This window comes from Suncus etruscus, chromosome 1, assembly GCF_024139225.1.
Source record: "Suncus etruscus isolate mSunEtr1 chromosome 1, mSunEtr1.pri.cur, whole genome shotgun sequence".
NCBI classification, from domain to species: domain Eukaryota; kingdom Metazoa; phylum Chordata; class Mammalia; order Eulipotyphla; family Soricidae; genus Suncus; species Suncus etruscus.
In genome coordinates, this window is record NC_064848.1 from 111,673,531 (window position 1) to 111,688,709 (window position 15,179).

General features: G+C 37.9%; 1 non-coding gene across 1 annotated transcript; it reads left to right on the forward strand.

Moving 5' to 3' along the window:
* Window positions 1-1,083: 1,083 nt before the first annotated feature.
* Window positions 1,084-1,187, forward strand: LOC126028305 (U6 spliceosomal RNA). Its single transcript, XR_007502417.1, has one exon. It is a non-coding gene; the product is annotated as a U6 spliceosomal RNA (small nuclear RNA).
* Window positions 1,188-15,179: the final 13,992 nt, after the last annotated feature.

Sequence of the window (15,179 nt, forward strand, 5' to 3'; positions counted from 1 at the left end):
TGGTATCTGATCCCACCATTGGGTGGTACCTGATTCTGGGGGATAAAAACAAGGGTCTGTGGAAGGCGAGAGGCTTTTTGCTGGAATTGAGGCTGAGTCTTTGGACTTCAGTCTTGTCCACCAAATAAAGCTAATATTTCCACAAGCCTGATTGTCTGCGAGCTGCCGTTTCACCTCAGAACCGTCGGCTAGACAGGGTGGCAGACGCATGCTCCGAGCTGGAGGGGAAAGACCTCTTCCTTCATCCCTCCATCAGTCAACCTCTTCAGAGGCTGACTTGCAATAGTGAGCAAAGACACTGCTTCATATCCAGAAGGAATGTGGTTCTCTCAGATATCGTCAATATGAACTCAAAGCTATAACCAGACACCAATACAACCATCCTGACATCATAAATGTTACCAAATGAGTCCGAATTTGGGTCTCACACCCAAGAGAAAATTATTACAAGTATTTGAGCCTTCAAACTGAAATAATATACTTTACTTCATGTGAAAAGGGAAACTTTGCCAAGAATTAGAAAATATTTTGAATATTTTTTCAGAGAAGTTAATAATATTAAATTATTATTTAAAAAATAAGATAACGTTCTATGTGCCAGATAAATAGTACAGCAGGTAAGGTACTTGCTCTGCATATTTGCCTGGTTCAATCATTGACACCCTATAACCCATCCACCCCACCCAACACTGCCAGTAGTGCAAAGAGCAAACCCTGAACACTTGCCAGATGTGGCCCCAAGCCAAAATTAAATTATATAAATATTAAAGAATATTATCAAAGCAGTAACCTAAGTTTCTATCTTAAAAAAAAAAACCTATAAAGAAGACAATAAATCCCACTTAAGCAGAAACGAAGAAAGGGAATTTTAAAAGCAGAAACCAAAAAAACCTAGAAAGAGAAAAACAATATAGAAAATAAATGCAATCAAGAGAGTTTTGAAATAAAATTGATAAAGCTTTATCAAGACCTATAAAGTAAAGACAGACAACCAAGATATGTTATCAGTATCAGAAATGAGCTAGAACTCATTATGACCCACAAATACAATAATAATAAAAATTATTATAAAAATAAATTCTAGTGCTTGCTTTGGCAGCACATATACTAAAACGGGAACAATACAGAGATTCCCATGGCCCCTGCGCAAGGATGACATGCAAATTCGTGAAGCGTTCCATGTTTTTTTTTTTTTTAAAGAAAATAAATTCTACAGTTTGACTGAAAACAGAATGTACCCTAAGTAAAGTAAGTAACTTCAAACCACAGCACTGTATTTTGTTACCTTGAAGCTCCACCAGGAGTGATTCCTGAGCAGAGTCAAGAGCAAACCCTGAGCAAAAGTGGGTGTGTCCAAAAATTCCAAATAGGAAATCAAGAGTCCTAAATTTTTTTTAAACAAGAAATAAGATCTACTGGGGCCGAAACGGTGGTGTTAGTGGTAAGGCATCTTATGCCTTGCGAGTGCTAACGTAGGACCGACCAAGATTAGATCCCCTTGGTGTCCCATATGGTCCCCCAACCCAGGGGGGATTTCTAAGTGCGTACCCAGAAGTAGCCCCTGAGCGTCACCGGGTGTGGCCCAAAAACCAAAAACAAACAAACAAACAAAAAAGCACACACACAAAAAAAGAAATAAGATCTACTATTAAAAGAACCAAATATAAATTTTTACAAACATTAAAATCTAAAAATTAAAAAATGTCTGAACTTAACAATACAATACAATAAAAGAATTTATCAACTTGAAAAGTAAGAGTACCCATTCTTCTTGCCTACATTTTATGTTTTTTAGATATCTTATGATTTCCAAGTAGGGCTGCTTTTCTTTTTATAACGGTTACTCTTGTATTTTCTTCGAGGGTCTATTTAATAACAATAAATTTCTTTGATTGTTGGGGCCGGAGAGATAGCATGGAGGTAAGGCTTTTGCCTTTCATGCAGAAGGTCATTGGTTCAAATCCCGGCATCCCATATGGTCCCCTGTGCCTGCCAAGAGCAATTTCTGAGCGAGGAGCCAGGAGTAACCCCTGAGTGCTGCCAGGTGTAACCCCCCCAAAAAAAACAAAAACAAAACAAACAAACAAACACATGAATTTCTTTGATTGTTTGGAATCTATTTCTCTTTATTATCCTGAATTCTACCTGGCTGGTAGAATATTCTTGAATATTCTTGGTTGGAAGCCTTTTTCATTCAGCACTTTATTTTACCACTTTTCTGGTCTTTTCAGATTTTTTCCACTACTCAACTTTGAGCTTCCTGATTCAATTTTTGCTTTTTTTCGATGATGCTGTTGCGTCCCTCACTTGTATTTTTAAGTTCAGCTATTGTAGTATACAGTTCTATTATTTTATTTAGACTTTTCTCAAACTGTCTCTCACCTTTTCTTTTTTCACTGAATTTATCTCCCAGGTATCTTTTCATTTTAATAGCATCTTTAATGTTCTCACTTTTAAGTTTTCTTAAGGCACCTTGAATAGCTTTGTTGTATTAGGGATTCTTTCCAGTCTGCTATCTATATCTATCAATATGTCTTGTGCTCCCTGTAGGTCTGTGTTTGAGTCCGGCAAGGTAACAACTCAAATTCTCAGTCACAGATGCCTGGCTTCCGCTTTGGCACTGAGTTTAGGTGAATCAGGGCAGTGACTGGGGGTTTATCACAAGGGGCCAAGAGCACCTAATAATCAAGATCAAAGTAGCCAGAGAAGTAATCAAGGGTTCAAGTTCACCAGTTTTTGCATTCACAGGGCTGTTTTGATCACATGACGTGGGTACTGACTTTCCTTTGTCTCTTATTCTGGAAGATTATTCATTGATATGTGAGGTCGGTTTCTCTGTATATTAATTAAAGTTTTGGAGTTGACTTTCTGTGATTGTGGAGAATATAAACTCTATCCTCCCTGTTCATATCAACTGCTATTTTTCAAAAAGCCTGCTGACATTTTAGCTCATAAATCAATGCATCTTTGTAGTTTACTAGACTGAATAAGTTTTAGGGGTACAATTTTGTACCTCTTTGTGATAAGTATTATCGTAGTGCACCCACCATCAAAGTAACAATACCTTTTTCTATAACAGTTCATTGGGCTCCTTTGTGCTCATGGCCCCCTACTTTCTGTCTCTTTGGTAAACTTGATTTTGCATCAGAGTCCAAGGGTTTGCTTTCACTTGGCTTTGTCTGCTTCCTTGCTTTGCTTTTTTATATCCTACATATGAGTGAGATCATCTGATATTTTCTGCTTCCAGTTTATTTTACTTAGCATCCCCCAAACCCACCTCAATCTATGTTGCTGCAAAATGTAACATTTCATCTTTTCTTATAGTTGAGAAGTGTTTCATTTTGTGTGTATGTATAATATGATATATATTGATATCACATTTTGTTTTTCCTCTCATCTGACTCTAGACACTTGGTTAAGATATGGATCTTAACTGCTATAAATAGTACTGCAATCAACATAGGTGTGCATTTATATATTTCGAATGACGATTTTTGTGTTACTTGGCTAGATACTAAGGAGTAAAATTGCTGCATCACAGGGAAGTATAAAGTTTGTAGTTTGTGTTTATTTTTAATGCCTTTGGGAATACCTATATTATTTTTCATATATCTAGACCAATTTACATATACAATAACAGTATCTGAGGGTTTCTTTTTTTCATATGGTGACCAATATTTGTTTCTGATCTTTTTTAATCTAGGCCTTTTCACAGGTATGAAGTGATATTTCATTGCTACTCTTTTCAGTTACAACTCTGTGCATTATATCTATTGTTATATCTATGTAACCACATTTAAGGTGCAGAAAGTTCTCTTCTCTCATAACAAATTTCCTGTGCTACACTTCTGTAGTCAAATTTCCATTTTGCATGTAACCACTACCAACAACTAAAATGATCTCTATTCATTTTGTTTTGCGTTTTCCAGAATATCATATAAATTAGCCAAGTGGCATGAAACATTTGAGTTGGGTTATTTCCAAGTAATGTAATGTGGATAGATTTTTATATTTTATGTGTATCAATTGACTTAAGTTTTTGATAGTTTTCATCATATTAATATACTAGGTATTGTTTTCCATTCAGTTGAGGGTTATTTGGGTTTATTTCAAGATTCTTGGAAACTGTGAAAAAACCTTTATTAAATAATTTGCAAATAGCCTCTGTTGGTTATCTTTTTGGGTTTTTTTGAGAATCAGATTTTTATATTTCTAGTATATTAACTAATTTGGTGTTAATAGTAGAAATTTTGAATATCAAGATTTGAAATGCTGAGTTTCACTAAAATTTTTTAGTGATGTTATAGTTTCAGCAAACTATCAAGTATTTTAGATTTAAATAAAAATTTAAGTCATCTGTGTGTAGTGACTCCAATGCTCATTTTTTAAAGCATTTCCTGCTAGTGTCTGTGATTACATGCAGAATACAGGAATTAATTTTTGGTCTCTGGTGATGCTTTATGTATATATATTTTTTATTTAAACAACTTGATTACATACATGATTGTGCTTGGGTTTCAGTCATGAAAAGAACACAACCATCACCAGTGCAATGTTCCCATCACCAATGTCCCAAATCTCCCTCCTCCCCACGCGACCCCCACCTGTACTCTAGACAGGCTTTCCATAACCTTCATACATTCTCATTATTAGGACAGTTCAAAATGTAGTTATTTCTCTAACTAAACTCATCACTCTTGTGGTGAGCTTCCTGAGGTGAGCTGTAACTTCCAGCTCTTTTCTCTTTTGTGTCTGAAAATTAATTGCAAGAATGTCTTTCATTTTTCTTAAAATCCATAGATGAGTGAGACCATTCTGTGATTTTCCCTCTCTCTCTGACTTATTTCACTCAGCATAATAGATTCCGTGTACATCCATGTATAGAAAAATTTCATGACTTCATCTCTCTTGACAGCTGCATAATATTCCATTGTGTATATGTACCACAGTTTCTTTAACCATTCATCTGTTGAAGGCCATCTTGGTTGTTTCCAGAGTCTTGCTATGGTAAATAGTGCTGCAATGAATATAGGTTTAAGGAAGGGGTTTTTGTATTGTATTTTTGTGTTTCTAGGGTATATTCCTAGGAGTGGAATAGCTGGATCGTATGGGAGCTCAATTTCCAGTTTTTGGAGGAATCTCCATATCCCTTTCCATCAAGGTTGAACTAGACGGCATTCCCACCAGCAGTGGATAAGAGTTCCTTTCTCTCCACATCCCCGCCAACACAGCTTGTTCTCATTCTTTGTGATGTGTGCCAATCTCTGTGGTGTGAGGTGGTACCTCATAGTTGTTTTGATTTGCATCTCCCTGGTGATTAGTGATGTGGAGCATTTTCTCATGTGTCTTTTGGCCATTTGTATTTCTTCTTTGTCGAAGTGTCTGTCCTTTTCTTCTCCCCATTTTTTGATGGGATTAGATTTTTTTTTCTTATAAAGTTCTCTCAGTGCCTTGTATATTTTTGGAGATTAGCCCCTTATCTGATGGGTATTGGGTGAATAGTTTCTCCCACTCAGTGGGTGGCTCTTGTATCCTGGGCACTATTTTCTTTGAGGTGCAGAAGCTTCTCAGCTTAATATATTCCCATCTGTTAATCTCTGCTTTCACTTGCTTGGAGAGTGCAGTTTCCTCCTTGAATATGCCTGTAGTCTCAATGTCCTGGAGTGTTTTGCCTATGTGTTGTTCTATATATCTTATGGTTTTGGGTCTCATATCGAGGCCTTTAATCCATTTGGATTTTACCTTCGTATATGATGTTAGCTGGGGATCTAAGTTCAATATTTTACAAGTGGCTAGCCAGTTGTGCCAACACCACTTGTTGAAGAGGCTTTCTTTACTCCATTTAGGATTTCTTGCCCCTTTATCAAACATTAGGTGATTGTATGTCTGGGGAACATTTTCTGAGTATTCAAGCCTATTCCACTGATCTGAGGGCCTGTCCTTATTCCAATACCATGCTGTTTTGATAACTATTGCTTTGTAGTAAAGTTTAAAGTTGGGGAAAGTAATTCCTCCCATATACTTTTTCCCAATGATTACTTTAGCTATTCTAGGGTGTTTATTGTTCCAAATGAATTTTAAAAGTGTCTGATCCACTTCTTTGAAGAATGTCATGGGTATCTTTAGAGGGATGGCATTAAATCTGTATAATGCCTTGGGGAGTATTGTCATTTTGATGATGTTAATCCTGCCAATCCATGAGCAGGGTATGTGTTTCCATTTCCACGTGTCCTCTCTTATTTCTTGGAGCAGAGTTTTATAGTTTTCTTTGTATAGGTCCTTCAGATTTTTAGTCAAGTTGATTCCAAGATATTTGAGTTTGTGTGGCACTATTGTGAATGGGGTTGTTTTCTTTTCTTTTTTTTTTTTTTTTTTTTGTTTTTGGGCCACACCCGGTGACGCTCAGGGGTTACTCCTGGCTATGCGCTCAGAAGTCGCTCCTGGCTTGGGGGACCATATGGGATGCCGGGGGATCGAACCGCGGTCCGTCCTAGGCTAGCGCAAGTAAGGCAGGCACCTTACCTTTAGCGCCACCGCCCGGCCCCGGGGTTGTTTTCTTAATGTCCATTTCTTCCTTATTACTATTGGTGTATAGAAAGGCCATTGATTTTTATGTGTTAATTTTGTAGCCTGCCACCTGGCTATATGAGTCTACTGTTTCTAGAAGCTTTTTGGTAGAGTCTTTAGGGTTTTCTAAGTAGAGTATCATGTCATCTGCAAACAGTGAGAGCTTGACTTCTTCCTTTCCTATCTGGATTCCCTTGATATCTTTTTCTTGCCTAATGGCTACAGCGAGTACTTCCAGTGCTATGTTGAATAGGAGTGGTGAGAGAGGACAGCCTTGTCTTGTGCCAGAATTTAGAGGGAAGGCTCTTAGTTTTTCTCCATTGAAGATAATATTTGCCACTGGCTTGTGGTAGATGGCCTTAACTATATTGAGAAAGGTTCCTTCCATTCCCATCTTGCTGAGAGTTTTGATCAAGAATGGGTGTTGGACCTTATCAAATGCTTTCTCTGCATCTATTGATATGATCATGTGGTTTTTATTTTTCTTGTTGTTGATATTGTGTATGATGTTGATAGATTTATGGATGTTAAACCATCCTTGCATTCCTGGGATGAAACCTACTTGATTGTAGTGGATGATCTTCTTTTTTTTTTTTTTTTTTTTTTTGGTTTTTGGGCCACACCCGGTGACGCTCAGGGGTTACTCCTGGCTATGCGCTCAGAAGTCGCTCCTGGCTTGGGGGACCATATGGGACGCCGGGGGATCGAACCGCGGTCCGTCTCCTAGGCTAGCGCAGGTAAGGCTTACCTTACCTCCAGCGCCACCGCCCGGCCCCTGATCTTCTTAATGAGGCATTGAATCCTATTTGCCAGGATTTTGTTGAGGGTCTTTGCATCTGTATTCATCAGCGATTTTGGTCTGTAATTTTCTTTTTCTGTAGCATCGCTGTCTGGTTTAGGTATCAAGGTGATGTTGGCTTCATAAAAGCTATTTGGAAGTATTTTCATTTGGTCAATTTCATGAAAGAGTCTTGCCAGGATTGGTAGTAGTTCCTCTTGGAAAGTTTGAAAGAATTCATTAGTGAATCCATCTGGTCCTGGGCTTTTGTTTTGGGGCAGATATTTGATTATCTTTTTAATTTCATCAATAGTGATGGAGGTGTTTAGATATGCTTCATCCTCTTCCTTCAACCATGGAAGATTATAAGAGTCCCAGAATTTATCCATTTCTTCCAGGTTCTCATTTTTAGTGGCATAGAGTTTCTCAAAGTAATTTCTGATTATCCTTTGAATCTCTGTCATATCAGTAGTGATCTCTCCTTTTTCATTCCTGATACGAGTTATCAAGTTTCTCTCTCTCTCTCTTTGTTAGTTTTGCCAGTGGTCTATCAATCTTGTTTATTTTTTCAAAGAACCAACTTCTGCTTTCGTTGATCTTTCGGATTGTTTTTTTGGTTTCAGCTTCATTGATTTCTGCTCTCAGCTTAGTTATTTCCCCATTTTTGGGTCCTTTTGTGGAGCACTTTGTAGTTCTATGAGCTGTGTCATTAAGCTACTCAGGTAAGCTCCTTCTTCCTTCCTGATGTGTGCTTGCAAAGCTATAAATTTTCCTCTCAGTACTGCTTTTGCTATGTCCCATAAGTTCTGGTAGTTTGTGTCTTTATTGTCATTTGTTTCCAGGAACCTTTTGATTTCCTCCTTGATTTCATCTCAGACCCATTGGTTATTCGGTATGAGGCTGTTTAACTTCCAGGTGTTAAAGTTTTTCTTCTGTGTCCCTTTGGAATTCACAAATAATTTCAGAGCCTTGTGGTCAGCGAAGGTAGCCTGCAAAATTTCTATCCTCTTGATATTATGGAGGTATGTTTTATGTGCCAGCATGTATCTGTATCCCATGTACATTGGGGAAGAATGTGTATCCAGGTTTCTGGGGATGGAGTGTCCTATATATATCCACTAGGCCTCTTTCTTCCATTTCTCTCCTCAGGTCTAATATATTCTTGTTGGGTTTCAGTCTGGTTGACCTATCCAGTGTTGACAAAGCCATGTTGAGGTCCCCCACAATTATTGTGTTGTTATTGATATTATTTTTCAGATTTGTCAACAATTGTTTTAAATATTTTGCTGGACCCTCATTCGGTGCATATATGTTTAGGAGAGTTATTTCTTCCTGTTCTACATACCCCTTAATTAATATAAAATATCCATCTTTGTCCCTTACAACCTTCCTGAGTATAAAGTTTGCATTATCTGATATTAGTATGGCCACTCCAGCTTTTTTATGGGTGTTGTTTGCTTGGATAATTTTTCTCCAGCCTTTTATTTTGAGTCTATGTTTGTTCTGACTATTCAGGTGCGTTTCTTGTAGGCAGCAGAAGGTTGGATTGAGTTTTTTTTTTTTTTTATCCATTTAGCCACTCTGTCTCTCTTATCTAATGCATTTAATCCATTGACATCGAGAGAAAGAATTGTCCTGGGAGTTAGTGCCATCTTTATTTTGAAATTTGGTGTGTCTTTTGGTTAGTCTTGTCTTAAATTAGGTCTTTCAGCTTTTCTCTTAAGACTGGTTTTGAGTCTGTAAAGTTTCTGAGCTGTTTTTTGTCTATGATACCATGTATTCTTCCGTCAAACTGGAAAGTGAGTTTTGCTGGGTACAGTATTCTAGGTGAAGCATTCATTTCATTCAGTCTTGTCACAATATCCCACCACTGCTTTCTGGCCTTGAGTGTTTCTGGTGACAGGTCTGCTGTAAATCTCAAGGATGCTCCCTTGAATGTAATTTCCCTTTTTGATCTTGCTGTTTTCAGAATTCTGTCTCTATCTGTGGGATTCGTCATTGTGACTAGGATGTGTCTTGGGGTATTTTTTTCTGGGGTCTCTTTTGGTTGGTACTCTTTGAGCATGCAGGATTTGATCACATTTATTCTTTAGCTCTGGAAGTTTCTCTTTAATGATGTTCTTGACCATTGATTCTTCCTGGAAATTTTCTTCCTGGGTCTCTGGGACTCCAATGATTAAGTTGTTTCTGTTAAGCTTATCATAGATTTCTATTTTCATTTGTTCCCATTCTTTGACTAATTTTTCCATTGTCTGTTCATCTGCTTTAAGTGTTTTTTTTTCCAATCTCTCCCGCTGTATGGAATTGTTATTTATCTCATCTTCCACAGCACCAAGTCTATTCTCAGCTTCTGATACCTTGTCCCAGAACTTATCCATTTTGTCATTCACTTCGTTTACTGAGTTTTTCAGGCCTGTTAGTTGACATGTTATTTCAGTTTGGAGTTTTGTGATTTCTGTCTTCATGTTTTCTTGGTTTTTATTAGTGTTCTGTTCAACTCAATCCATGGTTTCTTTGAGTTCATTGAGCATCTTCCATATTGCTAGACTAAAGTCCTTATCTGAGAGGTTGATTAGTTGGCTGGTCATTATCTGGTTATCAGAATTGTCATCTTCATTCTCTATGTCTGATGCTGGCCTGCGTTGTTTCCCCATTGTCACACTTGTATTTGGGTTTTTTGTACATGTTGTGGTGGTATTCATTGGCTAAATGATGCAGGCAGCCACACTCCTCTTGTTCCGCCCTTTCTGGATGTGTTGACTTGCCTCCAAGGGAGGGGAGTCCTCCGTGGATGAAGCCTCACACAGGATTAAATCTTAGGCCCGAGCACGCAGCAGAGAAGACAGTCTGGAGAGAAATGCTGGGCTTCAGTGATTCAGCACAGTTCTTAGTGTGATTTTTTTCTTCTTGTTGCGATGGTGTTCTTTTCTTAGAAAGAGTGCATGGCCGCGTAGCGAAGCGGAGAGGCCGTGCTTTGCTGGAGCCTCTTTTCGGCCCACTCCCAAGAGGTTCACGCAGTAGGACAGTAGACAGACGCACACAGGCAGCACTCACAATATTTCAGAGTCGGACCCCACTGGGCAGGCGTAGTTTTGTGGATTTTCCAAGCCTGACCTGGTGATGCTTTTATTGTGGTGCATTTTTCAAAGCCTTTTCTATGCCCCCCCCTTTTTTTTAAATATTCCATATGTAGGTAGTTTGTGATGGACACTTGTAAAGGTTCAAGCATAGATTGTAAGAAAGTTATAATTAAAATTATAATTAAAAGTTATAATGTTTTTTATCTAAAGCAAATATAGATTAAGTGTGAACTCTTTTAAAAATTTCAATTGTTGAGGCCTGAATGATAGCATAGCAGGTAAAGTACTTGCCTTGCAAGTGGCTGATATGGGTTCAATCTTTGGCATCCCATCTACTCCGAGTCATTCCTGGCTGCAGAGTCAGGAGTAGTAACCCCTGAGCACTACCAGGTATGGTCTCCCTTCCAAAATATAAGAAAACACTCCCCCCAAAAATGTAATACTTTTTCTTCTCATAAATAAAACAAAAAGTCCTGCCATGAACTACCAGATAGATGAATAATTAAATATAACTTAAAATCACATAAAAATAGTAAAATACAGTTCAGTTGAAAAAAATCTGAATGCACTGAAAACAAGACATTGAAATAAATTAAAGAAAAGAAAAAAGGAAGGAGATGCTTGGAGCATGGATTGTAAGAATTAACATTATTTAAATGGTAATTTTACCAAGAGCAATATAAATAGCCAATGTATTTCTTACAAAAGTTCTACTGACATTTTTTTAACATATAGAAAAAAAATCCTACATTGTGTATGAAATCATGAACAAAGTAATTAAAAAAATAGCCCAAACCCTAAAGCCAAAACAAAATGGAGAAATTCCATTCCATAATTTCAAACAATAACCTAAGACCACAGCAATTTAAATTGTAGGGCACTAGAATAAAGATAGATACACAGATCAGTAAAAAGAATTTGAGAATCCAGAAATAAATCAGTTACATATATGTAAAACTAATTTACAATAAAGAAGATAAAATCATACAATAAAGTCTGAAAGTGCAGAAAAGAAGGAAAGGAAAGAAAGACGGAGAAGAAAAACAGAAAGAGTGAGGGCTGCAGTGATAGCACAGTGAGTAAGGTGCTTGCTTTGCAATCAAACCCAGGTTTGATTCCTGGCATCCCATATGGTTTCCTGAGCGTGATTTCTGACTGCAGAGCCAGGAGTAACCTCTGAGTGCAGCCAGGTCTGGCCCAAAAACAAAACATAAAAAAACAAAAAAAGAAGAGAAGGGAGGAAGGAAAGAAGAAAAGAAAGGAAGGGAAAAAGTTATAAATATAAGACTTGAAACCAAAATATATATATAGAAAACATAGAAGGTATAGAAGCTGCTTGTCGTGGAACAAATAAATGAGAATCCATCAAACTAAAAAGCTTCTGCACAGCAAAAGTGACTTAGTTTTTCATCATTGCCATCACTGAAAAACATTAATCTACTAAATAAGAAACATTTGTAACTCATATATCTGACAAGGCATTGATACAGAAACTCTAGAAGCCATATATACAACTTAATAATAAAAAATCTATTTAAAAATGACTAAGAAGCCCTACATAGACTTTTCATCCAGATACATAAATGGTCACACACACACGAAAAGATGTTCAGCTTCATTTGACATTAAATGACATTGAATGCAAGTCAAAGTCACAATAGACTATCACTTCACATTAGCTAATGCGGCTATTATAAAAAAGATTAGCAACATAAAACAACAGCGCTAGAATTAATAGGAATATAAATTAGTGCTGTCATTATGGAAAAGAGATGTCTGGGGCTGGAGAGGTGGCACAAGCGGTAAGGCGTCTGCCTTGCCCTTGCTAGCCTAGGACAGACAGAGGTTCCCATATGGTCCCACAAGCCCGGAGCGATTTCTGAGCGCATAGACAGGAGTAACCCCTGAGCGTCAACAGGTGTGCCCCCCGCAAAAGATCACTATAGAAAAGAGATGTCAACGTGATTAAAATGGGAAAAAGGAACCATTTTCATTTTTTAGTCTGGGGGGGGGGTGCAGCAGAGCTTAGAGGCTCTGTGCTTAGAAATCACTCCTGGCAGGGAGGACCATATGAAATGCCAGGTATGGAACTCGAGTCAGCCGCGTGCAAAGCAAACACTCTACCCGCTGTGCTATCGCTCTGACCCCCAAAATGAACCATTTTAAATAACATACTTTACCCTGTGCATCAAATGCATACGAATAACATGCAGATTTCAAATAAGACAATACTACATGTTTATTAATATTTATTAATAATATTAGTTATCAGTTTGGAGTTCAAAATGTTATGTCATAAGATATATTAACTTAAAAGCTTATAGTCAGGATTTTTAGCAAGTACAAATGAGTTCTCTCAAGATAGTCTAAAATTCCTTTGTTTCTTGAAAACTCTCATGCCCTCTGCTGTTCATTTATTGAGTATACATCTTTGGTATTTACATTTATATAGTTCTTCGCCTACTTCATTATTTGAGTCAGCATTGGGAAAAATTGTATACCAGAATATTAATTTTATCATTAATTAGTATATTTTAGTTATTAAAACACATCATAAATGTATTTTTAATTACCCGACTACTCAGAAACAACTTTTTTTTTCTTTTGGTTTTGGGTCACATCTGGCTGCGCTCAGGGATTACTTCTGGCTCTACACTCAGAAATCGCTCCTGGCAGGCTCGGGGGACCATATGAGATGCCGGGATTCAAACCACCGTCCTTCTGCATGCAAGGCAAATGCCCTACCTTCATGCCATCTCTCCGGCCCAGAAATAACATTTTTTAATCAAATAAAGTTGTATATAACTCTCTGAACTTCTTTCTGTTATTATTTTATTTAAATTTCATTTAAAAATTTTTATTGAGATTCTATGGCTTCTATGTATAATATATTTAAAAATATGTTAGTAGTAAAATAATCATTTCAAAAAGTTATTTTAGAATTGGAGTCAAGCTCTACAGACAATTGAGCAATCTGCTCTTTTCATTTACCAGGGAGAGATAGTATATGTCTTAGACAACTTGGGTCCCATCCCCAGTACCATATAGTGCATAGGAATCACTGGGTATAGCCTTGGAGGCCCATAAAATGACTCTGGTGATCACAAACATTGCAGGGTCCAAGCAGCACCTCTGGTTCTGGAACTAAGCTATTTATCTAGTTGGCTTAGAATCATGGGAAGTGGCTTAGGAGGGCCCCCCAAACCAAAGTATTATATTATAAAACATACATGCATTGAATAATCTTCAAAATAAAGTTTTAAATAGCTACATTATGTTCCAGATGTATACTAATTTATAAAACTTTTTTATTTTGGGATATTCAAGTTGCTTCAAATGTTTATTATTATAAATACTCCCATATAAACAAAACTTTTCGAACCTAAGCTTTTTTGAACATCCCTAATCATATGTTTACATTATTTTATTAAACTTTATTTATTTATTGACTGGTTGGTTCGTTTTGGGGCCACACCCAGCGGCGCTCAGGGGCCATTCCTGCTTCTGCATTCAGAAGGCTGGGGGACTATATGGAATGCCAGGAATCAAACCCGGGTCTCTCCCAGGTTGGCTGCATGCGAGGCAAATGCCCTACCACTGTGCCATCTCTCTGGCCTCATGTTTACATTAAATCCTCAATATTTCTAGGTTTCGGACATACAGATTTTTGTTGTGTTTTGTTTGGGGGTGGGCATTTGACAACCCTTATCAGTTTAGAATTGAAGAAACAGGTTTAGATGACACCAGACTATCAAAAGACACAAGAATAACAATTCCTTGTGCTTCCAATTGCACTATTGCACTATTTTGTACTTTTTACACATATTCACTCTCTAATTGCACTTTTCTCTTCTTTATGCTCTCTCTCCTCTTTCACCTTATCTTTCCTCCCCTTCTCTTGCTCTCTGTTCCTCCCTTGCTCTTCCCATTGCACTATTCTCTTTTTTTCACTCTTTACTTCCATCCCGCACCCCATTTTAGTCCTAAAATCAAAGGTCATTTTCTGTCAGTATAAGTTCAGGCATCTCCGATTTATCTCGATAACTATGAGTCACTGCAAACATATATTAAAAATACTTCATATTGCAATTTTGTCGATGCTTACATCCTTTGATTTCTTTTTGTGGCAAGGCGAGGAAGGCATTGCTGTCTGCATTATTATAAGAGCTAACATTTTAAAGCCCAGTGACATCCAATATCTGCCCTAGGATATATCTTAGAAGGAGCAAGGAACCAAGACTGGTGCAATTTCCTGAAGGAGTTTCCTCAAAGAGTACCACTCAGCACTGATTTGGTGAAGGTCGAATTGAATCATCGACTGAGGGTCATCTATTTTGCGTAGAATTCTCACCTTCAGGAGGGTCAGTTTATTTCTTCCCTGGGTCCTGTGGATTGTTTAGGCTCCTTTATTTTCTCTGTGGGTTTTGACCCGCCTAAGTCTCACGCCAAAACTCCACCCACTCTCAAGGAATCGCGTCCTCGGTATCCAAGGTAACCGCAGAGCCTCGCCCACTTTGCTCCTTCGGCATTTTCCATTGGTCATTCAGATTTCTTTCCCCGCCCTCCTTCCAATGGCACAAGAAGAGCGAAGGCTTCCGGGACCCAATCGAACAGCCGCTTTTACTGCCTGCGCACTGCCTATCGGGAAATGTAGTTTTCCATAGCCTGAATCCCTTCAAAGTCATGTTCTCTGAGAACTATCTTTCCCGTCGTCCTTCGCGACAGGGGCCAGAGGGCGAGACGTGTGGGTCCGA